The following is a 26,101-nucleotide window of genomic DNA, read 5'->3' as shown; positions in this document are numbered from 1 at the left end:
CTATGCTAAAACAAAATGAAACCAAAATCTTTTTTTCCCTAGATTCTGCCATCCCCTCAACTTATCATGCTTATGTCTCCTCCCTTTCACTGCTAAATTTCTAGTCTGTACTTCACTTCTATTTCTTCACTTTTCATTCACTCTTCAATCCCTTGCAATATAATTTCCTGAACCCACTCTACTGAAATTTTCATGTCAAAGGTCACCAATGACTTCCTAATCACTAAATCTGATTTTCTTTTCTTAGCCTTAAGCCTCCTGGATCTTTTTTTTAATTAGATTTTTTTTTATTTTTAGTTTACAACACCCAGTTCTACATGTTCTTGAATTTCAAATTTTCTTCCCTTCCTTCCCCTCTCCCCTACCCCCCAAGATGGCATGTAGCCTGATTTAGATTCCATATAAACCTTTGCATTAAACTTATTTACACAATAGTCAAGTTGTAAAGGAGAATTATGACCAGTGGAATGAATCATGAGAAAGAAGAAACAAAACCAAAAGAGAGGAGAAAAAAAAGAGAGCAAACAGTTTGCCACCTCAATCTGCATTCAGACTCCATAGTTCTTTCTCTGGATGTAGATAGCTTTTTCCATCATGAGTCCTTTAGAACTGTCTTTGAGCCTTCTATTGCTGAGAAGAGCCAAGTCTGTCAAAGTTAGTCATCACAGAATCAATCTGGCTATGGTTATGTACAATGTTCTCCTGGTTCTGCTCTTCTCACTCAGCAGCATATCATGTAGGTCTTTCCGGGTTACTATGAAGTCTGTATCTTCCCCATTTCTTATAGCACAATAGTATTCCATTACATGCATATACCACAACTTATTCAGTCATTCTCCAATTGATGGGCATCCTCTTGATTTCCAATTCTTTGCTACCACAGAAAGAGCTGCTATAAATATTTTTGTACATACAGGTCCCTTTCCCACTTGTGTGATCTCTTTGGGATATAGCCCTAGGAGTGGTATTGCTGGGTCAAAGGGTATGCACATTTCTATGGCCCTTTGGGCATAGCTCTCCAAAATGGCTGGATCTGTTCACAACTCCACCAGCAATGTATTAATATTCCAATTTTCCCACATCCTCTCTAGCATTTATCATTTTCCTGTTTTGTCATGTTAGCCAATCTGACAGGAGAGATGTGGTACCTAAGAGTTGTTTTGATTTGCATTTCTCTAATCAATAGTGATGTAGAGCATTCTTTCATATGCCTATAGATATTTTTATTTTCTCCCTTTGACTATTTCTCAATTGAGAAATGGCTTTTATTGCTATAAATTTGGCTCAGTTCCCTGTATATTTTAGATATGAGGCCTTTATCAGAGACACTGGTTGTAAAGATTTTCTCCCAGTTTTCTGCTTCCCTCCTAATCTTTGTTGCATTGGCTTTGTTTATACAAAAACTTTTCAGTTTAACATAATCAAAATTATCCATTTTGCATTTCGTAATGCTCTCTACCTCCTGTTGGGTCATGAATTTTTCCCTTTCCCATAGATCTGACAGGTAAACCATTCCATGCTCTCCCAAATTGCTTACAGTATCAGCCTTTATTTCTAAATCATGAACCCATTTTGACTTTATTTTGGTATAAGGTGTAAGATATTGATCTATGTCCAGTTTCTGCCATACCATTTTCTAATTTTCCCAGCAGTTTTTGTGGAATAGTGAATTCTTAGCCCAGAAGCTGGATCCTTTGGGTTTATCAAAGAGTAGATTGCTGTAGTCATTGACTCCTGCATCTTGTGTACCTAACCTATTCCACTGATCCACCACTCTGTTTCTTAGCCAGTACCAGGTAAGTCTCCTGGATCTTAATGCAGCACTTCTCACTGTTGACCATCCAGTCCCCTAGGACACTCTCTTCTTCCTCACCTTCCTTGGTTTTGCTCTTTCTTGGTTCTCTCCCTAGCTCACTGCTCCTTCTTGTTTTGCTTTACTGGATCCCATTGGTGCCCTAAGTGTGGATGCTATGCAGACAATTCCCCATTAGGCATGTTTAACTCCAATCTCTCTTCTGAGCTCCAGCACCATATATCCAACTGTTACTGAACAGTTTCATCCAGAGGTTCTGTTGGCAACTCAAACTTACTATGTCTAAAACTGACCTCATCATTCTCTTCTCACAAACTTAATCCTCCTCACAGTTTTTTTTCCTTTTTCTATTGTTGTCACTACAATCTTCCAAGTAACCAGGTCTGACACTTGAATTTGATTATTCTCTCTCCCTTATATCCCACATTCAGTCAGTTCTTAAGACTTTAAGTCTGTCTGCACACCATCTCCCAGATCCCTTTTCTCCATTCATATTGACAACACTGTGTTTAAACTTTCATCACCACTCAATTTTTCTCTCATAATAATCTCAAAACTAGTCATCCTGCTTCTCGTTTGTTTCTTCTCCATTCTATCCTTCATACAAGCTTTTTATTTCAATAGTCCAATTATCATTCTTTTGTTCAAATATGTCTAGACATAGTAAGGAAATACAAACTATTTAGCTGGGCACTTGGCAGTTTCCAACCTCCCTTGCCAGCCTTATGTCACATTATCTAGCTTCATTGAACCAAAATGGACTAGTATTTGTACCCCAAGGTCATCCTGTCATCTCCCTCCTTTGTTCATGCAAGCTCAACATTCTCCATACCTGGAGTTCACTCCTGCCTCATCTCTGCCTGTTGACATCCTTTTCTTCTGTTAAGGATCACTAAGGTGGCTCAGACCTTCTATAATGCCTCCCCCTCTCCACCCACTTCTAGACAAAAATGTTCTTTTCCTCCTCATTATTCCTCAAGTTCTCTGAATTGCTCCTTTGCTCCTATCACATTCTACTTGTTTAACATGTATTTGTACACATGGTGAAACCCCACTTAAAACAATATTCCAACCTTTTCATAGAATGGTTTAAGCAAAAAAAAAAGCCCCTCATGATCTGTCAAATGTACATGTTTTATGTGGTAAAAATAAATGTATATTTTGAAAAACAATGTTCTTAGAAAAAATTATTTCCATTTCCTTCACTGTAGTTGGTTACCAGTGATTGTGTACAGCCGAATACCTGTTGAAATCAGTATGTTTTACTAAGCAGTTCTTGGATGGAAAGTACATATGAAGGGTACTATTTGGTGGCTGACTTTATGGACTGCTGATACAGAGATGAATGACATCATTAGTAATCCTTTAAGCCATCCAATTTAGAAAAACATCAGGATTAACAGCAGCTGCTGACACTGTACTTCATTGATTTCTTGGCAACCAAATAATCATCATTGTAAGAAATAATACTATTAACATAACTAAGGTAGCATCACTCAGAATAAATCAGGCATGACTGGCTTAAGTGGGTATGTTTTATGTATCTTTATTATCATTCATTTCTTATTAAGAGTAATACTCCAAGACACTTGGTGGAAATTTGATGTACTAAAAGTTTCATTGCTGTCTTTAATATGAATATTAATATTCATTGAACATTTCCCTAGTTCATTAGACTTCCAATTGAAGCTAATGACATGAAGATAATATTTATGTGCATCCTTCATTGTATATATGGTATTTATGATATCTGAAAAACTTTTTGGAATTTCCATTTCACTAAAGAATCCATCTATTTTAAAGGGCATCACCAGCCAGTTCCACATGAGGAAACAATTCAGTACTTGAATGAATCACTTCCTGATGTAGGTTCTTCTGGCTATGATGTATGTCATAACCACTGAGCTTGATTTCCATTCCTGACCAAATTCTGGGATGTATTATTAAAGACATGGTTATGTCAAACTAACTTTATTTCCTTTTTTGACAAAGGAGGAACAAAGTCAGAACTCAAAAAGATTTTGACTAGGCAAAATGTTGGGCTGAATCTAAGAAGATAATATTTAATGGGGATAAGTGTAAAATCATAAACTTTGGCTCAAAAAATGATATCAATAGTATAAGTTGTGAAGGGGATGGTCAGACAGCAGTTTATCTGAAAAAAAAAAACAAACTCTGGGTTTTTAGATGATAGTAAGTTCAACATGAATGGTCATATAAAAACTAATATAATGTTCCACTACATTCTTATAGAATTATATTATAGAAATATAGAATTAATACTATGCTATAGAAATATAGTACTGTAATATTATACTATAGAAACATAGAATTAATATAGAATCATAATGTCTAGGAATGAGGATCTGACGATCCTATAGCAATACTTTTCTGTGATCAAACTATACCAGAATTATTATGTTCAGGTCTGGTTCCAATAGTTTAGGAAGGAAATTGACAAGCAAGAGAGCATCCAGAGGAAGGCAACAAAGATGATGAATGCGAATTGAGTCTATTTCATGAGTAGTTATTGAAGGAACCTGGTATGTTTAGCCTTGGAATGTTAGAAGATTCCAGGGAACATAGAAAATGTGTACAATATTTGAAGGGCTTTTATGTGGAAGAAAGATCATACTTATTTTATTAAGGCAGAACCAAGAGTAATGAGGAGAGGTGGCAAATAGATTTAGGTGATCAGGAAAAAAAAATATCTTTAAATTAGAACCATCCAAAAGTGAAATGGGTTGCCTCATGAGGTAGTGAGTTTCTCTAACTGGAAATCTTCAAGGTGAATGATCACTTTTCAGATATCTTGTAGTGGTCATTCGTTTTCAGGTACTGTTTAGACTAGATAAATGGTCCTTTCCAACCCTAAAATTCTGTAATTCTTTCATTTTGAGAGGAAGAGATCCACAAAGAGTAGAGGGCCATTTTCTATCTTTCTATTGTTTTATGGATTTCTAGAGTCAAAGATTCAGTCCCAAATGATGAGCATCTCCATATTTGGACAACAAACAATCTATAGCTAGAGCCATATTTGTAGCCTTTCCAGGAAGGTGTAAACTAATATGCTTTGCTGGTATAGCCTCCAAGAACCCAGGGTCACATTACAAATTGCTTTCAAGAATGGTTAGACCATTTCACAGTTCCAACAAAAACACATCAGTATGCTTATCCTGCTACTACAGCCACTCTAATGACAGTAATTTTCTTTTCAGGTCCTCTTTGCCAAGTTGATGGGTGTGAGGTAGTAGGATGTTTTATTCTTTATTTCTCTTATTATTAGTGATTTGGAACATTTTTATATGGTTGTTGGTAGCTTGTATTTCCTTTTGAGGATTACTTGTTCATATCTTTTTACCATGTATCTACTGGAGAATGACTTTAGTTCTCATACATTTGTATCAGTTTCTGATACAAATCTTTGGATATCAGACTTTTATCAGATAAGTTTGCTGTGAAGATTTATTTCCCCAGCTAACTATTTCCCTTCTGATTCTTTTTTTTTTTTAAATATAATTAGGTCATTTGTAGTTTTCAACATTCATTTAGATAAGATTTTGAGTTTTAAATTTTCTCCCCCTCTCTTTCCTCCCCCTTCCCCAAGATGGCATGCAATCTGATATAGGCTCTACTTATACATTCATATTAAACATATTTTCACATTAGTAGTGCTGTAAAAAAGAATTAGAATGAATAGGAGGAACCACAAGAAAAAAGAAACAAAACCAAGCAAAAGGAAAGGAAAGCAAATAGTATGTTTACATCTGCATTCAGACTCCATGGTTCTTTCTCTGGATGTAGATAGCATTTGCCATTATGAGTCTTTTAGAGTTGTCTTAGATCCTTGCATTGCTAAGAAGAGCTAAGTCTATCAAAGTCAGTCATTGCATAATGTGGCTGTTACCGTGTACAATGTTCTCTTGGTTCTGCTCATTTCACTCAGCGTCAGTTCTTATTAGTCTTTCCGGGTTTTTCTGAAGTCTGTCTGCTCATCATTTAATAGCACAATAGTATTCCATTACATTCATATGCCAACTTGTTCAGCCATTCCCCAATTGATGGGCATCCCCTTAATTTCCAGTTCTTTACCACCACAAAAAGAGCTGCTATAAACACTTTTGTGCATGTTTTCTTTTTCCATTTTTATGACTCTTTGGGATACAGCCCTAGAAGTGGTATTGCTGGATCAAAGGGATGCACATATTTATAGCCCTTTGAGCATAGTTCCAAATTACTTTCCAGAATGGTTGGATCAGATTACAACTCCATCAAAAATGCATTAGTGTTCCAAATCTCCCACATCTTCTCCAACATTTATCATTTTTCTGTTTTGTTAGTCAATCTGATAGGTGTGATGTGGTACCTGAGAGTTGTTTTGATTTGCATGTCTCTAACCAATAGTGATTTAGAGCTTTTTATCATATGACTATAGATAGCTTTAATTTCTTCCTGGGAAAACTGTCTGTTCATATTCTTTGACCATTTATCAATTGGGGAATGTCTTGTATTTTTATAAATTTGACTCAGTTCCTTGTATGTTTTAGAAATGAGGTCAGAGACACTGGTTGTAAGAAATTTTTCCCAATTTTCTGCTTCTCTCCTGATTTTGGTTGCATTGGCTATGTTTGTACAAAAACTTTTCCAATTTAATGCAATTAAAATTATCCATTTTGCATTTCATAATGCTCTCTATCTCTTGTTTAGTCATCAATTCTTCCCCTCTCCATAAGTCTGATAGATAAACTATTCCCTTTTTTCCCAAATTGCTTATAGTATCAGGCTTTATACCTAAGCCATGAACCTATTTTGAATTTATTTTGGTATATGGAGTAAGATACTGGTCTATGCCCAATTTCTGCCATACTATTTTCCAGTTTTCCCCACAGTTTTTGTGAAATAGTAAGTTCTTATTCTAGAAGCTGACTCTTTGGGTTTATCAAAGAGTAGATTACTAGATTCATTGACTGCTGCATCTTGTGTACCTGACCTATTCCACTGATCCACCATTCTATTTCTTGGCCAGTACCAAGTAGTTTTAATGATTGCTGCTTTATAATACAATTTAAGATCTGGTACAGCTAGGCCATCTTCCCTTGAATTTCTTTTCATTAATTCCCTTGATATTCTGAAACTTTTCTTCTTCCAGATGAATTTTCTTATTTTTTTCCTAGCTCTATATTCCCTTCTAATTCTGACTTCATTGGTCTTGTTTGTTCAAAAGGTTTTCAATTTTATGTTATCAATATTGTCCATTTTAACTCCTGTGATAGTTTTTAATGCCTTTTTTGGTCAAGAACTCTTCTATAGCCATAATTGTTATAAGTATTACCATCTATGGTCCTCTATTTTTTAACATTAAAAACTTTTATACTTAGGTCAGGTATTCATTTATAGCTTATTGTAGTATATTCTGTGATATAATTGTCTTATTGTAATGTCTTCCATCCTGGTTTGCAATTTTTAGAAGTTTACCACATTACCTGTTTTCCTTGACTTTGTTCACTGCTATGGTATTATGTTCAATTGCTTGTATCTCTTACTTAATCTATCACATTCTTCAACTATTATATTTTTAAACTAGTTCCAAATTTGGTGATTTCTACTTTGAAATCTGGTATTCCTAAGCTCCCTTCTTTCCCACTTCATTTATGGAACTAAATTTTTAAAAGGCAAAAGTGTTTAGACCCCAATTTATGTGGATTAAAATTTCCCAGAAGCCACATAATAAACACATTCAATGTCATCAGAAGATGGAAATAACCCCTATCTAGTACAGCCACATTTGAACCAATAACAACAACCAATATTTATTAAGCATTCTTTTTTAAAGTACAGTTGTAGATGCTGTAGGAGATATGATGTTTAGAGAAAATATGGTCCCTGTCTTCATGTAGTGTATGACCTGTCTTTTATAAAGACTCACTATTGTTCTTGCTAACAGATTAGAGCAGAAAAACGTAGGATAATAAATGTAGGTGAGTTGGATAATGATTTACTCATTGGCATTCAAGGATAAAGTACAAGGAATGACTGGAATGATGCCAATTGAGGATAGATTGTGTATAAAGCAGTCTGCTCACAGGTACAGTGCAGCTAAAGCTTTATGTGTAGGAGAGAGAGGAGGGTATGCTTACATTGTATTTTTGCAGGGGGTAATTAATAAGTAACGTTAGCTGTGTAATTAGGGAAATGTATAATACTAGTGGGGAAGGCTCTAACAAAGCCATCTAGCATGTAAAAAGAGTTAGAATTCCTTCTTTCAAACACCTTTGTTATTGTTGCTGTTTTATTTGGAACTCTGCTGGTGATGCTCAGCAATACATGTGGCAGAATTTCTATTCATTCAAACAATAGTCTACAGAGCTCCACCACAGTGGAAGGTTGCAGTCCTATTCTAATAATTCAGGTTCACCCCCAAATCACTGTTGCCTAGAACAAGGCTTCTTAAACTTTTTCCACTTTGACTCCTTTTTACAAATTTCAGCAGTGTTTGTTGGTGTTGCATAGCCCGAGAGCATGCACAGTACAAAATGCACAGGATTTGTATTCAGAACCAAGGCTGCAGTGCAGTTGCATGATGAAAAATAAGCAAGCGCTGCCAGAAACACCTCGGATTCATTACGCATTTGATTTTTAATTAATTTTTGGTTGCTGTATGTTCAGAAACCTTTTACTGTTGCCAAATTTTTCATGACCCCATATGGGGTCATGACCCGGTTTAAGAAGCCCTGGCCTAGAACATGTGAATTGTCTGGCCTAGGAGTTATACATTCTCCAAAAAACTAACTGTACCTCCTTTTACATTGCTTTGATTGAATAGATCCAGTCCAAAGGCATATTTTATTTGGCAGAAGTGTAGACAAGGCAAGAAGAAAAAAGAGATGGGCAAAAGAGCACAGGGTTGCTTTGTTTTATGTTGAACATGTTGAGCAGAGGTGGAAGAGGGCTTGAAGAAAACAATTAGTCACTATTCCCTGTTTTTTCTCTCTCAGTTCACCTTATTCTCTCTCTCCTGCATATTCTTTCATAAATGGTCATTTCTGCATTTCTTGGCATTGTTTTATCTTTCACCTTGTCCTTCTTATAGATGCCTTCAATTATTATTTTCTAGGTTTGGTTTACAAAAATGCAGAGGAGTCTCCCTAGGCATCCTGAGTTTTTATGAGATAAGAATATAAGCACGTTGAGGGCAGAGAATATTTCATTGTTGTCTTTGTATCTTCAGGGCCTCGTATATAGTAGGTGATTAATAAATGCTTCTTACTTGACTGAGATAGAGTTCTTATTCTGATTTTTCTGCTGACTTCTTGTTTGATATTGAAAGGCTATTTTAGTTTTATTCTAAGTGAGTTTCTCTGTATCTTTGATGTCAGGATAGTAATAATACTCTTTATCTGCACGTATAATTTAGTATTGAAAAAGATCCGTCATGTCTTCTACATCATACTTCTCCCAATGATGACCTTCCATGCCTTTATTCCTGTCGTGTTCTGATCATTTTGGAAGATGAATCAATCAATGTTTATTAATCACTTAATATATGCCAGGTCCTGGCAGTGCTGTACTAAGTGCTAGATAGTGGGCTAAACATTAGCATAAATTTCATTCATTGTTATTAAATATAATGTTTTCTTAGATACTTAGGTGAATCTGTGAACTCATAGGTATGAATAGTCTTTCCACTGAATCAGATTTTTAATCCCTTTTTACATGTTCATTTTTGTGAGCACATTTTTATTGATATCTTTCTTTCGCAAGTTACCATCCTGATGCTGCTCATGTCTTTCTGTAAGCTCTGACCAGAAGATCTATCTCTCTTGCTAGAGACTTCCTTCTGATCCTACTTTATTTTTATTTATGATACTTCAATGGGCATGTGATCTCATCAATGTGGGCATTCCCTTCAGTGACAGATGGAAAAGCATCCATGCATGTTTATTCTATAAAATTTTCCATGTCTTCCTAGAAATCTATCATAGGTAAGTTTGGGATCATACCATTTTAATGGTATAAACCTTAGATTATCATTTCACAATCAATTCATTTAGGGCATGGAATCGTCCTGTTGGTCTGTCCAGGAATAGTACTTTCATCTTTGTATTCCCCAGTTCCTGATACAGTGTCTGGTACATAACAGGCATGGTAAAAATTATTAATAAAAATTTTGATTGCTTGATTAATTTTAGAAGTATATTCAAAATATGACAGATTCCTATTCTCTATGTCAGATTTCCACAGTGTGTGAAACCATTCCAGTTGTCAAGATGATAACTTTGACATATTTCATTTTCCACTTTGTTTAGCCCATTTTCCAGAGCTATATACTTGCTTTTTCTTAGTAGCTTTCCACTACCTGGAACAGCTGAATCAACACATTTTAATGTATTGGTTTTATTGTTTTAAATTAAATACGCCACCATTGGCTCTGTTGGATACATTGACTAATTTATTATTCAGCCTTTATGCTAACGCATCCTGGAGCAATTAAAATGCATTCATTTTTAAAATGCTTCATTAACTCTTGTAGCAACCTACACTTAGGGGTTACCTGCTAGTCCATAGTCTTAGCAACTTTGTCTATTGGTATAATCTAAAAAAAAAAGAAAGCTGTCCTTATTTTGGTGATGAATAAAGTTATTTTAAACGCACAAGCAAAGAAACATCCCTAGGAGAGAGGTGACAAATTTCCAGAGGGATGACTTTAGTCTCTCTCCAACTCTTTTTCTTTCTTTTTTAAAGCAAAGGCATTTAATGAAATAATGTAGTAATGAAAGTACCAATAAACTATTGCCCCCATAACTACTGTTCATTCTTTCACAAATATACAAACCTTCAATCAGAATAGCAAACCTGCATATAGCTTACATTAGACACACATGGGTTCAGAGCACCTCTATGGGTGGGGGGAGACATTGTACAAAGCTGCTGATGTCTTCTGGTGGACCTGCTTCTTTTGGGGCATTGCTTTCCACTTATCCTCATGAAGTTTGGCTCTCTATGACTTCCCACTAGGCTTCCTGTTTCCACACCAGCAGGTCTTCAGCTATCACTTATCAGGGTCATAGATGGGATACTGTGGTGAGTAAACCTCTACCTTGCAAGATAGGGGCTATAGCTCTAGCAAGCCCATTCTTTCAGTCACTGCCACTATCCACTAGCGGGGGTGGTGGTGGAGTTAGTGAGGATTCACTGTGTGAAGGACTCTTTTTTCAGTCACCTCTTTCAATCTCTTCAAGTATTCCACACTCTTCGCCAAATTTCCCATGCAATTAGGAAATTCTGGGTTGAGTAGCACTGAAAAAACTGGGTTGGAGTTGGGGTTTTGGAAGAGAATGCTATATATTCTTCAGAACACACTGCTGGTGGAAGGTAAGGTGAGAAAGTGGAAAGAATGATAAAATTAGCTTCATATGACTTCCGGTTAAATCCTAGTTTTACCAATTAGTCTGTTCACCTGTGTGATCTTGGATGGATCACATAACCTCTTTGGGCCTCAGTATCCGTCTCTTTCAAACGAAAGGGTTTGACTAGGTGACAGCTAAAATCCCTTCCCTGCTAGATTCTATGTTGTTTTCTAGTGATTCACTCATGAACGTCACCATCAAAATAGAAAGTATTTACAAAGAGTCCAATTTTAAAGGCAATCATGACCTAGTGCAGCCTCCTGGGAAATATTGACAAAGCTTACCTAACTATTCTTTTTCTTTTGTGGTGCTTAATATCACAACTCACACTGTATATAAAATCAGCCCCAAATCTTTAGAAATATAAAGATATTGGTTTTGCTAGAATTTTAAATAATTTGATCATTTCAAAAAGTTCCAATGGCTTACTTGAGAGTAATTAATAAGTCTAAGATAAATAATTTGTTAAGATGTCAGGATAATTACTTTGAAATACAAAGGCACTTTCATTTATGTGAAAGCATATTGTTTTCCTCCAGGCAAATAGCTTTGATTTTTTTTTTAAGATTAGCTTCAGAATGCTAGGTAGCATGATTTCTGGAAGGAAAATAAAAGTCCAATGTTAAAAATTGTATTGTGAGTTATTACCAAATATATAATGGCATTGCGTTTTCCAACAGTCATTGTACTACGTTTACTTAACTTTCCAGAACTCTTAGAATATATTGAGTATGAAGTCTTTTCCTTAATCCTGTGAATTATGAGGCTATCTTTCAATCAAAGAGTTAGAATCTACTCCAACTATGAAGCTTGATTAATTGGACCTAGCTGATGGCAATTTAAAATGGAATGAAAAAAATTGTAATAAAAATGATTTAAATGTTTTTGTAAAAATATTTTATCATTCATATATGCATGTGTTTCATACCACCATATGTGTATATACAGGTATGTGTATGTGCAGATAAATACATGCTTACGTATATGCCCATATATACACATGCATTACAATATATGTACATATACAAATATATATGTATATGTACACATATATAAGACTTCCCCCCTGCTTTTTGTGTATTCTTTCACTTGGGCTATGAGTTCTGAGTTTAGGTAGAACTTAATTTTATTTTAAAAATCAGAACCTTAATGCCAAAAAAGACATTTCCATATAAATGGATAATAAATCAGAATAAGAGGATTGTACATGAAATTGTGAATCTCTAATAGTGTAACTTGCTTTGCTTTCTAAATATATTAAATATAAATTTGCACAAACAATTTCCACATTAGTTGAATTTGAAAATACTGCTCTTATTCTGCATCTTGAGTAATTTAGGTAGGTATTCAAAGGATGGCTGATGAATTTAATTTAATGTATATTCATAGATAACGAATTGTCCCCTTCCTTAAATTTAAATTTTCCCCATTGTCTCACTGGGAGTATTATAATTAACTGGGCCATGTACTTTAGCACAGGTGAGCTCTTTCAACCACAAACTTTCTAAATTCATCAAAAGAAAATCTTAATTGAAGATAGCCAACCCATCACAAAAAGTTACATTGTGAGAGAAATCTTTTCTGCAGAGAGATTCAATAAGATGAATGATACATTTAGAAACATTATTTGAATTAATTATATCTCTAGGGTGAAACTTTCAAGATATTTTAATGAATCAATTATTATATTGTATTGCTATAATTCATAATTTTTAAAATGTCATATGTAGAGTTGCCAAAAAACTGGTCCAGACAGTGTTTTATAGAGGGAAGAAGCCATTACTGATGATTCATTTATTATCATTTATCTTGGCAACCCTGCTCATACAACCAATTTCACTTGTGCTTTGAGATCCTTTCTCAGAGAAACTCAAAGCACCAGATTATCTTGCCATATGCATGTCATTAACCTAATTCAAGGGACAAAGAGTCAACAATACGGTTAAAAGTAGAGGCGAGATCCTTCCCTGCTTCCAAATTGTAAAATGAAATGCAAGTGGAACTATTTTGTTATACTTTGAAAGTGATGCCTCCTAAAGATTTTTCTAATCTATAGTCTCCTTTGTATAATACTGTGAGTCGTATAATAGTAACATGAATCACACCTGCAATCACTATAAAAGCAAATATTTGTCCCATTAAATCAGTTCTATACCCTTAATTAGAACTCCATTTCATCTTGTCTCCTAAGAATCACAACTCTACTTATATTTTAAAAATCAATGTCAAATTCTGATTAGGATATAAAACTGGCTCTAGTCAATACCAGAATCAATGAAGAGATGTGAAGGTGAAAATGAACTTATATTGCTATCTCATGGCAAGTCAATACATCTTTTAAAAAAGATAAATCTATTTTAAAAATAAATAATTGCTAGTATAGTTCGTCCTTCTGTTTTGCTTGTAAGGATACACACACATACACAGATATACATACATATTTGTACTTCTATTCTTTTGGTTTTGATTGCACTGGGTAGGAGACTAAAAACTGATATATAAGATTATGCCTCGGTGGGTTTTGCTATGATTGAACAGTCACAGTAAAGTGTTGTAAAACTTTTTTATTATTATTATTATTGCATTCATTTTCTTTTCTCCTACATAATTATTTCAATTTTTTTTAACTCCACAGATCAAGCACTTGGCATAATATGGCACATTGACAGGGGAGTTTAAAGAGAAATGAAGTTGGATGGAGTCCTAAAATACTAGAGTTGATTCATGCACTTGGATGTTAAGGCCGTTATACTATGGCAACTCTTTTCATTCTTCAAACATGCCTGTGATATTTAACTGCTCTGCAAATGAGACTATATTAGAGCCTCAAAGGCAATGGAATCAGTGAATCAGGCACCATACCTGGCAAAGCACATTCAAAATCATTAGAGGTGTAGGTAGCTGTGTTTAACAAAGATAAATTGAGTAAAAGCAAGAAAATTAATATTAAAATATGGCATTTTTAAAGTTATAGAAGAAGGAATAAGGATTTTTAATTTTACTAACTATAAATATAATTATAAAGAAACAAACGAGCTTCTTTGGAAATGATGAATAATTAAACAATTCAATTCAGTATACATATCTCAAATTCCTTCTTAAGAAATATTGTAACAACTTCAGCAAAGTTGCAGGATATAAAATAAACCCACATAAATCATGGGCATTTCTATATATTATAGCAAAGCCCAACAGCAAGACACAGAAAGAGAAATTCCATTTAAAGTTACCATAGACATTACAAAATATTTGGGAGCCTACCTGCCGAAACAAACCCAGGAACTATATGAACACAAATACAAAACGCTTTTCACACAAACAAAATCAGATCTGAGCAATGGGAAAAACATCAGTTGCTTATGGATAGGCCAAGCTAATATAATAAAAATAGCAATTCTACCTAAATTAATTTACTTATTCAGTGTCATAACAATCAAACTGCCAAAAATATTTTATAGAGCTAGAAAAAATAACAACAAAATTTATCTGGAAGAAAAAAAGGGCTAGAATATCAAGGGAATTAATGAAAAAAAATGCTAGGTCAGGTGGCCTAGCCATAACAGATCTTAAATTGTATTATAGCTTGGATTGGGCGGAGCCAAGATGGCAGAGCAGAAGCAGGGACCTGATTGAGCTCTCCCCCCAAACCCTTCAAAATACTGTAAAAAATGACTAAACAAATTTTAGAGCAGCAGAAGCCACAAAACGACAGAGTGAAGCAGATTTCCAGGCCAAGACAGCCTGGAAGGCCAACAGGAATGGTCTATTGCACCGTGCTTGGGGCAGAGCACAGCCCTGCATGGGCCACGCTGGCACAGATGGCACTGGAGCAGGCCTCAGGGCATGGAATCACTGGCAACTGCAGTGGTTTCTAGACTTCTCAACCTACAAATGCTAAAGACAGCTTCAAAGGTCAGTGGGAAAAGTCTCTCACTTGGGTGACAGGGGAGTGTGGTCCGGCCCCTGCCCCAGCCTCACGGCGGCAGCAGCCACTGCCATAGTGGCAGCTGCTTCTGGAGTTCTTGTCCTACAGATGATGGGGGAATCAGTGGCTGATCTGAGTCGCAGTCCTGGATGGTGGTCCTGGGGTAAGGAGGAGCACTGGCGTGGCAGAGCTTGTGACTGCTGTGGAGAGGGAGTCCTCTTGGCAGTTACAAGGCAGAAAGGAGTGCTTGTGGTTGCTCACAGACCAGAGCAAAGGACAGGAGAGGAGTGGATACCTCTCCTTTGATCATACTACTTTGGTAGTCCCCAGAACAGGTCACCAGAAATATCTCTGAGAATAGCTGTAAAAACCCCTGAATCTTGGGGCAGTACACCCTCCACTTAACAAATAGCTCAGGGGTCAAGTAACTGGCTGGGAAAGTGAGCAAACTGTGTGTGGGGGGGTGGAGGGGTGGGAAATAAGACTATAGAAGGTTACTTTCTTGGCAAAAAGTTATCTTACATTCTTAGTGACAAGGAATATCAAGGCATACAGCCAGAGGAAGACAATATGGTCAAGGCTCCTATATCAAAAGCCTCCAAGAAAAATATGAAATGGTCTCAGGTCATGGAGTAGTGCAAAAAGGATTCTGAAAATCAATTAAGAGAAGTAGAGGAAAAATTTGGAAGAGATACGAGAGTGATGCAAGAAAATCATGAAAAACAAGTCAATAGCTTACTAAAGGAGACCCAAAAATGCTTATGAAAACAACACCTTTAAAAATACACTAATCCAAACGGCAAAAGAGGTCCAAAAAGCCAGTGAGGAGAAGAATGCCTTAAAAAGCAGGATTGGCCAAATGGAAAAGGAGGTCCAAAAGACCACTGAAGAAAATACTACCTTAAAAATTAGATTGGAGCAAGTGGAAGTGACTCTATGAGAAATCAAGAAATTATAAAACAAAACCAAAAGAATAAAAAAAAAAGACAATGTGAAATATCATCTTGGAAAAACAATGGACCTAGAAAACAGATCCAGGAAAGATTAATTTAAAAATTATTGGACTACCTGAAAATCATGATCAAAAAAAGAGCCTAGACATCATCTTTCAAGAAATTATCAAGGAAAACTGCCCTGATATTCTAGAACCAGAAGGTAAAATAGAAGTGGAAAGAATCTACCAATCACATCCTGAAAGAGATCCCCAAAGGAAAATTCCTAGGAATATTGTAGCCAAATTCCAGAGTTCCCAGGTCAAGGAGAAAATATTGCAAGCATCCAGAAAGAAACAATTCCAGTATTGTGGAAACATAATAAGGATAATACAAGATTTAGCAGCTTCTACATTAAGGGATTGGAGGGCTTAGAATATGATATTTCACAGGTGAAAGGAGCTAGGATTAAAACCAAGAATCATGTACCCAGCAAAAATGAGTGTAATATTTCAGGGGAAAAAATGGAATTTCAATGAAACAGAGAACTTCCAAACATTCTTGTTGATAAGTCCAGAGCTGAATAGAAAATTTGACTTTCATATACAAGAATCAATAGAAAGATGAAAAGGTAAATAGGAAAGAGAAGCCATAAAGGATTTATTAAAGTTGAACTCTTTACATTCCTACATGGAAAGATGATATTTGTAACTCGAGACCTTTCTCAGTATTAGGGTAGTTAGAGGCAATACACGCACACACACACATATGTATGTGTGTATGTGTATATATGTATATATTTATATATGTATACATCATGTGTGTATAAAAATATGCGTGTATATACGTAGACAGAGGGCATTGAGTGAGCTGAATATAAAGGGATGATACCTAAAAAATAAAATTAAGTGTTGAGAGGAATGTACTGGAAGAAAGGGAAAGGAAGAGGTAGAATGTAGTAAATCATCTCACATAAAAAAAGGCAAGAAAGAGCTCTTATAATGGTGGGTAAGAGTGGGGAGGTGAGAGGGAATAAGTGAGCTTTACTCTCATTGGATTTGGATTAAGGAGGCAATAACACACACACACTCAATTGGGTGTGGAAATCTACCTTACCCTACAGGAAAGCAGGGAGGAGGGGGATAAGAGAGGGGAGATAATAGAATGAATGGCAGATTGGGGGAAGGGGTAATCAGAAGCAAACACTTTTGTGGAGGGGCAGGTCAAAGGAAAGAACAGAACAAATGGAGGGTGGGACAAGATATAGGGTAATATAGTTAGTCTTTTACAACATGACTGTTATGGAAGTGTTTTTCATGTATAACCTATATCGAATTGCTTGATTTCTCAATGAAGGTGCATGTAGATGGAGGAAGGGATAGAATGTGGAGCTCAAGGCTTTAAAAATGAATTTTAAAAATTGCTTTTACATGCAACTGGGAAATAAGATATACAGGCAATGGGGTATAGAAATCTATCTTGCCCTAAAGGAAAAAAGAAGGAAGGGGATAAGAGAAGGGAGTGGGAAGTAATAGAAGAGAGGTAGATTGGTGGAAGAGGTAATCAAAATGTACCCTGTCCTGGGGTGGAGGCATGTGAGAGATGGGGAGAACATTTATAATTCAGAATCTTGTGGAAGTGAATGTTGAAAACTGAAAATTAAAAAATTAAAAATTGTATTTATATAGCAGCAATCATCAAAACTACTTGGTACTGGCTAAGAAATAGAGTGGTGGATCTGTGGAATAGGTTAGGTATGCAAGACACAACACTTAATGACTATAGTAATCTACTGTTTGATAAGCCCAAAGACTCCAACTTTTGGGATAAGAACTCACCATTTGACAAAAACTGCTGGGAAAACTGGAAAATAATATGGCAGAAACTGGGCATAGACCAACGATACCAAAATAAAGTCAAAATGGGTACACAATTTAGGTATAAAGGCTGATACTATAAGTGAAATTAGTAGACCAAGGAATAGTTTACCTGTCAGATTTATGGAGAAGGGAAGAATTTATGACCAAACAAGAGATAGAGAGCATTACAAAATGCAAAATGAATAATTTTGATTAGGTTAAACTGAAAAGTTTTTTGTACAAACAAAGCCAATGCAACCAAGATTACGAGGGAAGCAGAAAATTGGGAAAGAATTTTTACAACCAGTGTCTCTGATAAAGGCCTCATTTCTAAAATATATAGAGAACTAAGCCAAATTTATAAGAAAACAAATCTTTCCCCAATTAATAAATGGTCAAAAGATATGAACAAGCAGTTTTCCCAGAAAGAAATTAAAGCCCCCTATAGTCATATGAAAAAATGCTCTAAATCATTATTGATTAGAGAAATGAAAACCAAAACAACTCTGAGGTACCACATCACATCTATCAGATTGGCTAACATGAGAAAAGAGGAAAATGACAAATATTGGAGAGGACTGGGACACTAATGCATTGTTGGTGGAGTTGTGAACTGATCTAACCATTCTGTAGAACAATTTGGAACTATGCCCAAAGGGCTTTATAAAAATGTGCATACCCTTTGACCCAGCAATACCACTTCTAGGGCCATATCCCAAAGAGATCATAAAAAATGGGAAAAGGACCCACATGTACAAAAATATTTATAGCAATTCTTTTTTTTTGTTGGCAAAGAACTGGAAATTGATGGGATGCCCATCAATTGGGGAATGGCTGAGTAAGTTGTGTTATATGAATGTAATGAAGTACTATTGTGCTATTAGAAATGAGGAGCAGGCAAATGTCAGAAAAACTTGGAAAGACTTATCTGAATTGATGATGAGTAAGGTGAGCAGAACCAGGAGAACACTTGTAAACAGTTATAGCCACATTGTGCGATGACTAACTTTGATAGACTTAGGTTGCAAGATTCTAACACAACTCCAAAAGGCTCATGATAGAAAATGCCATCCACATCCAGAGAAAGAACCATGGAGTCTGAATGCTGATCAAAGCAAGCTATTTGCTCTCTCTCTTCTGTTTTGTTTTGCTTCTTCTTTCTCATGGTTCATCCCATTGGTTATAATTCTTCTTTATAACATGATTAATATGAACATATGTCTAATATGTATATGTAGAGCCTATGTTATCTTGGAGAGGGGAAAGGGGATGGAGGCAGCGAAAATTCAAAAGTCAAAAGTTTTTGGAAGTGAATGTTGAAAACTAAAAATAAATAAATTAATTTAAAAAAAGAAATACTTTATATGAGTGTTTCAACAATCCGGCTAGCAGCTTCTGTGGGGGCATAAAATAAGATCTCCCCACAGCTGGCACCCAGGAGGCTGCTGGGCACACCGGAAAAGCACAGGTTCTTTTTATCTGCTTAAACAAGGAAAGCACGGTGAAGGGGTTGACCAGCTTACTTTAATCCAGCATTCAGTTAGCATTATGACAACATTCATTTAGTTCAGGGGAAAAAAAGCCAGCATTCAGTTAGCTCAGGGGAGCATACAGGCAAGCATCAACAGACAGGTCAAATACAGATTACAGTCAGCTAGTTCAGGGGAACAAACGGCCAGCACCCTGAAGTTCAGAACATTCATTTAGTTCGGGGAGAACAAACCAGCACCCCAAACCTCAAAACCAAAATACAAACATATTACAAATATCAACAGACAGACCCAATACAATTCATAGTTACCAACATCTGGGCTCGGCCTGAGAGCAAGGACTGGCCCACAGTCACACTCCCCGCTGCTCCCACACCAATCGGAAAAGGAAAGAGAGCTCTTCAAGCTGTCCTCTCCCCTCTTATAGAGTTTTTGACATCATTAAGCGCCGCCTGAATGACCAGGGCCAATTGGTTCTTGAGTTGGCCTGTCCCCGTAGCATAGACTAGGTTAACACCCAATAGGGCGTGGCTCTGGAGTCAACACCTCCCCTCAGCCAGCCCCATGACTCGTCACACAGGAAGTTCTCTTCTTCCTGGCATGGTTTCTGGGCTTCCTGCCCCGGAAGAGAAGCCCCCAGCGCCTAGCGAGGCTCAATGAGGTAAGCTGAGTCAGTCAAAGAAAACAAAGGTCACTCTGGTTACACTCCACCCATTGTGCTCTAGGATACAATGAGATACCATACAGTACCATGAGAATAGAAAGAAAATGCCTTCTTTCACCCCAAATAGTCCCTGCCCTCTAAGAGTTTACATTCAATTATGGGTGGTGTTAGAGTTAAATAAGTGAAGTCCTTAGATAATTCTAATACAAAGTAGAGAGTGAAGAAGTCAAGGAACAGATTAGACAAAGAGATCTGGAAAATTTGAAAAAGGAACCATCCCTATGAATTGTGGGGATCAGAAAAGGATTCATGAAGAAGGTAAAACCTAATCCAAATCTTTTTTTTTAACCTAATGTAAATCTTGAAGGTATATTAGGATTCTGAAATGAAGACATGAGTATAACATGCATTCCTGACATAGTTCAGCCTGTACAGATGAAAATATGGAGCAGTTGCCATGTCAGGTTGTAGGAAAAACTAGTAGGCCAGTTTTGGCTGGAAGACCAAGTATAAGGAAGGAGCCAAGTGGAAGATGACTTTAATTTAATGTCAGGACAAGGAATTTGCATTGCATCCTGGAGGCCATGGATAAATTTAAAAAAAAAATTGGGCAGAGGAAATGACATCATCAAACTGAGGGAGGTAAAATGGATAGCACTTTACCATTCATTGGATATAGGGAATGAGGGAAGGGAAGTGTCAAAGAAGACTCCAGATTTATAAACCCATTTGACTGGGATGTCCTCAACAGTATGTACACTCAACAGAAATAATAAAATTTATAGGAAGGGAAGATCTAGTATAGCCTAAGGCTGAAGCCCACTTGCATGAGACTCTCCTCATTGGTGGAGAATGAATACTAATTTCTAAAGTCTACGTGAGCAGCTAAGTAGGCAAGTACTTGGTAGAAAAGAGACTTCTTCTGTTTTACAGTTCAAGAGAGAACATATGTCCCTCTTCAGGGAGAGATCTCTGGAGGGGGTGAAATGCTCCAGTGAGAAGCCAAGATTTAGTGGATCTTGCACCTTGATCATGTCTCTGTTCCCCACCTTATTACACTAGAGACTTCAGGAAATTTCTGCTTGGGTGAGATCTGTCTGTGACTCTGTCTTATGTCTGAGCTATATTCATTCACAGTCGAAGAGCTCATTTACTCTGTATATGATCCACAATCTAATAGGTATAATTTCTCTGATTTCCACTTGCTACAAACTTAGGTAAATGCATTTATTTGCTATTCCCTATGTATTATGGTTTTTATGTAGCTTCCATTTTGTGGGAAGGAAGGGAGTCAAGATATGTAGCTTGTGGCACTCCTTCTCTGAGACAGTGACCAGGAGCTCAACTTGAACGTAAAAATTATTGCCCCAAGACTAGTAATATTTAGGGATGGGGGAAAATAAACATAATTCTATCCCAGTACCTATTTCTGAGTAAAGCAGTATGGCTAGCCCTGTGGTCCCAATCAGATGCGCTCTTCCTGGTAATAATCAAATTCCTTGAAGAAGAATGCATGGAGAAGACTCTAAAGATATACATTCATGCCTTGCTGTGAGCCACATTTAGAAAGATACATGTAGACATATAGATATCATAAAAACAAATTATTTTACTTGTTCAATATTAAACACATATGCCCCAAAATGGCATGGTATTCAAATTCTTTAAGGAAAAGTTGAATAAGTTAGAAGATGAAATATGCAGTAAAACTATACTAGTGGAGGATCTCAATTTGACCCTTTCAGACCTAGAAAAATCTAGCCATTAAAATAAACAAGAAAGAGGTTAAGGAAATGAATAGAATTTTAGAAAAAAAATGTTAGATATGATAGACCTCTAGAGTATATTGAATAAGATTAGAAAGATGTATTCCTGGCTGAGTGTGGCACCTTCACTAAAATTGATCATACATTTTATATATAAAATATATAAATATATATACACACACATATATATACATTTTATATATAAAAGAGGTTATATATATATAATATATATAAAATGTATATATATGTGTGTGTGTATATATGTATATATAATATTCTACCATATTACTAACCTAATATATAAAGGTATAAAAACCTCACAACTGTAGAAAAGAAGAAATATTAAATGAATTTTTCTGACTATAATACAATATAATTATGTTCAACAAAAGACCTTTGAGCATAAATTAGAAATTACTTGGAAACTTCTGAAGATTGAATGGGTCAAAAAATAAATCATAGAAACAACCAATAATTTCATTAAAGATAATGAAAACCACAAGGCAACATATCAAAATCTGTGGAATGCAGCCAAAGTAATATGTAAGGGAAATTTTATATCTCTAAATACTTCTGTCACAAAAAGAGAGAAAGGACAGATCAACAAAACTGGGCATACAACTAAAAAATAACCTAGAAAAAACCAACAAATTAAAAACTCTCAATTAAGCATGAAAATAGAAATCCTGAAAATTAAAGGAGAATAACAAAATTTAAAGTTAAAAAGTTGAACTAAGAAATAAAATTAGGGCTTGGGGGTGGGGGGCAGATAGATAAACCATTGGCTAATTTGATTTTTTAAAAGAAGAAAACCAAATTACCATATCAAAAATTTTAAAAGGGTGAATTCACAACAATGAAAATGAAATAAAAGCAATTTGTAGGATCTATTTTGCCCAATTTTCCAATAAAACTGACAATCTAAATGAAATCAATGAATATTTACAAAAATATAAATTGTCTAGATTAACAGAACAGGAAATAAAATACCTAAGTAACCCTATCTTAAGAAAAAAAGAAATTGAAGAAGTCATGAATAAACTTTCTAGGAATTAAATCCCAGGATTTATAAATGAATTCTATCAACATTTAAAAAACAAACAATTCCAATACTACATCAACTGCTTTATACATACATATTATATATAGATAGATAGATAGATAGATAGATAGATAGATAGATACATACATACATACATACAAACATAAATATATATGTATGTCCTAATAAATTCTTTCTATGGCACAAATTTGATTTTTATAACCAAACCATGACAGTCAGAAAAGAAAATTACAGATCAATTTCACTAATCAATATTGATGCAAAAATTTTACATAATATATTATCAAGGAGACTACAGCAATGTATCACAAAGGGCTGGTTTAATATTATGAAAACCTTATAATTGTCCATATTAATGACAAAATCAACAAGAATCATATGTTTATTGTTAACAAATACAGAAAAAACTTTTGACAAAATATAGAACCTATTTCTATTAAAAACACTAGAAAGAAGGGGAATAAATGGAGCTTTTATTAAATGGTAAATGCTATATTTCTGAAAGGAAGAGCAAGCATTATTTAAAATGAAGATAAGCTCTAAGCCTTCACAATAAGATAATGGGTGAGGGAAGGATGTTTGTTATCATCATTACTTTTCAATATTTTGCTAGAAATGCTAGCTATGGAAACAAAACAAGAAAAAATAAATGAAATAAATATAGGCAATGAGGAAACAAAACTATCTCTTTTTGTAGATAAGATGATTGTTTACCTAGAGAACCCTATAGAGGCAACTAAAAACATCAAAATAATTAACAACTTCAGAAATTTACATGGTGTAATATAAACCCACACAAATCATTAGCATTTCTGAGTAGAATTACTGAGAATTCTTCATACAAATACAAATAAATTCTTCACACAAATGAATTCTTTATACAAAAATGTAAAATTCTTCATACAAAAATCTAAGTAACATTAATTGCTCATGGGTAAGACAACCTAAATAATTTAAGTGACAATACTACTTAAATTGATTTACCATATCAATCAAACTACTGAAGAATTATGTGATAGAGCTAGAAAAATTAATAACAAATTTCATCTGGAAGAATGAAAGGTCAAGAATATAAAGGGAACCAATAAAAAATATTGGAAGGAAAGGAGCCTACCGGCACCAGATTTCTAACTATACTACAAATCTGTAATCATTAAAACACTTTAATACTGAGTAAGAAATATAAGGCGTGTAATATACAGAAGCAAATGAGCACATTTGCCAGTGTTTGATAACCCAAAGATCCCAACTATTGGGGCAGGAACATACTTTCTGATAAAAAAAAATGCTGGGAAAACTGGGAAGCAGTTTAACAGAAACTGGGTAAATAACAGCATTTCATACCACATTTCAAGATAAGTTCAATATGCATACATGATTTAGACATAAAGGGGGATACTATAAGCAAATAAGGGGAACAAGGAAGAAAATACCTGTCAGATGCATGTAGAGGGGAAGAGTTCATGACCAAACATGAAATAGGGAGGTTCATGGGAGATAAAATAGATCATACAAAATAAAAAAGATTTTATATAAACATACCAAAATGCAGCTTAAATTAGAAGAAAACAGGAAACTGAGAAAAATCTTTGTAGTAAGTTTCTCTGATAAAAGATATCATTTATAAAATATATAGTCAAATTTATAAGAATCAGAGCCATTCCCAATTGATAAAAGATCAAAGGATATGAATAGATAGTTTTCAGAGGAAGAAATTCAAACAATCACTAGACATGAAAAAATGCTCTAAATCATCAGTAATTGGAGAAATGCAAATTAAAACAACTCTGAGGTATCACCTCACAACCATCAGAATGGCTAAGATCAGAAAATGACAAATGCTAGATGGGATATGGGAAAACATGTACATTAATGCATTGTTGGTAGAGGTGTGGACTAGTCAAAGCATTCTGCAAAGCAGTTTAGAACTATGCCCAAAAGGCTATGAAACTGTGCATACCTTTTGACCTAGTGATATTGCTACTATATATGCCAAAATATTTATAGCAACTTTTTTTTGCAGTGGTAAAGACTTCATGAAAGCCTATCAATTTAGGAATATTTGAACAAGTTATGGTATATGAATGTGATGACATATTGCTGTACTATAAGAAATGATAAAGGGCATAATTTTAGAAAAACCTGGGAAGACCTAGATGAACTCATGAAATGTGAAGTGAGCAATACTAGAAAAACAATCTATATAGTAAAAATAACACTATAATCAGCTGGGAAAGTCTTAGTAACTCTGATCAACACAATGAATCACTTCAATTCCAGAGGATTTGTGATGAAACATGCTCTGGACAGTGAACTGATGGACTCAGAGTGTAGATAGACACATACCTTTTTTTTTCTTTTTTCTCTTGGGAGGGAGGGAAGAATGTGGATAATGAAGACTTTCCCTCCCCATGACTGTATGTATTTTTAACAGTTTTTATTTTTCTTGCCTTGTCATTGAGTGAGGATGAGGAGGGAAAGATTTTGGAATCGAAAAAAGAGAATAAAAAAAGTCTGTTTAAAAAAAAATAAGGGATTCAACTTTTCTTACTAAACTAAGAAGGATATATAATTAGTATACAATTTATAAACTTGATTTGATATGTATTTCCTAGAATATTTTATTTTGCTGGGTTTTACAGTGAATTTACATAAGATGGGGTTTGCAATTAGAATTAATTTAAATTCTTTCAAAACTTTCTTATTGCTTCTTCATAGGCTTTGCTCTAAAAAATGTTTTATGCCTTAAAAAATAAGAGAGAAACTGAGAAACATTCAAACCATTAGGAGAGCCAAGTGAAAGTAATAGCTACATAAGCCAAGGGATAATACCCAGAAGTGGAGTGGATGATTTAAGAAGTACAGGAAATATAGAATTTCCTTTTAGATGACCTTCATTATCTCAGGAAAGTAGCAAATAAGTTTATCTGTTGATAGCTGGGATAGGCAGAACAGATTTGGCACTGAAGACTTAAAGAGAGAAGAGAAAGTTAATAGCACCTGCTCTGGAAAATGTGAGAGCTCAAGAAGTGTAAAAATGTTGCTGTGCAATGTTGTTGTGCAGAACTCAATTGAGACTATGTTTTCATGACCTTACAAGTAAACTCAGTTGGGATGACACATAATATTTCTCAATTTGGGAAGAGGAGCAGAGTAGGCAGATAAAGGTGGGTTTCTAGGTT

Source organism: Trichosurus vulpecula, chromosome 1 (genome assembly GCF_011100635.1).
Source record: "Trichosurus vulpecula isolate mTriVul1 chromosome 1, mTriVul1.pri, whole genome shotgun sequence".
Classification (NCBI taxonomy): Eukaryota; Metazoa; Chordata; class Mammalia; order Diprotodontia; family Phalangeridae; genus Trichosurus; species Trichosurus vulpecula.
Note: the sequence above shows the minus strand (reverse complement) of the source record.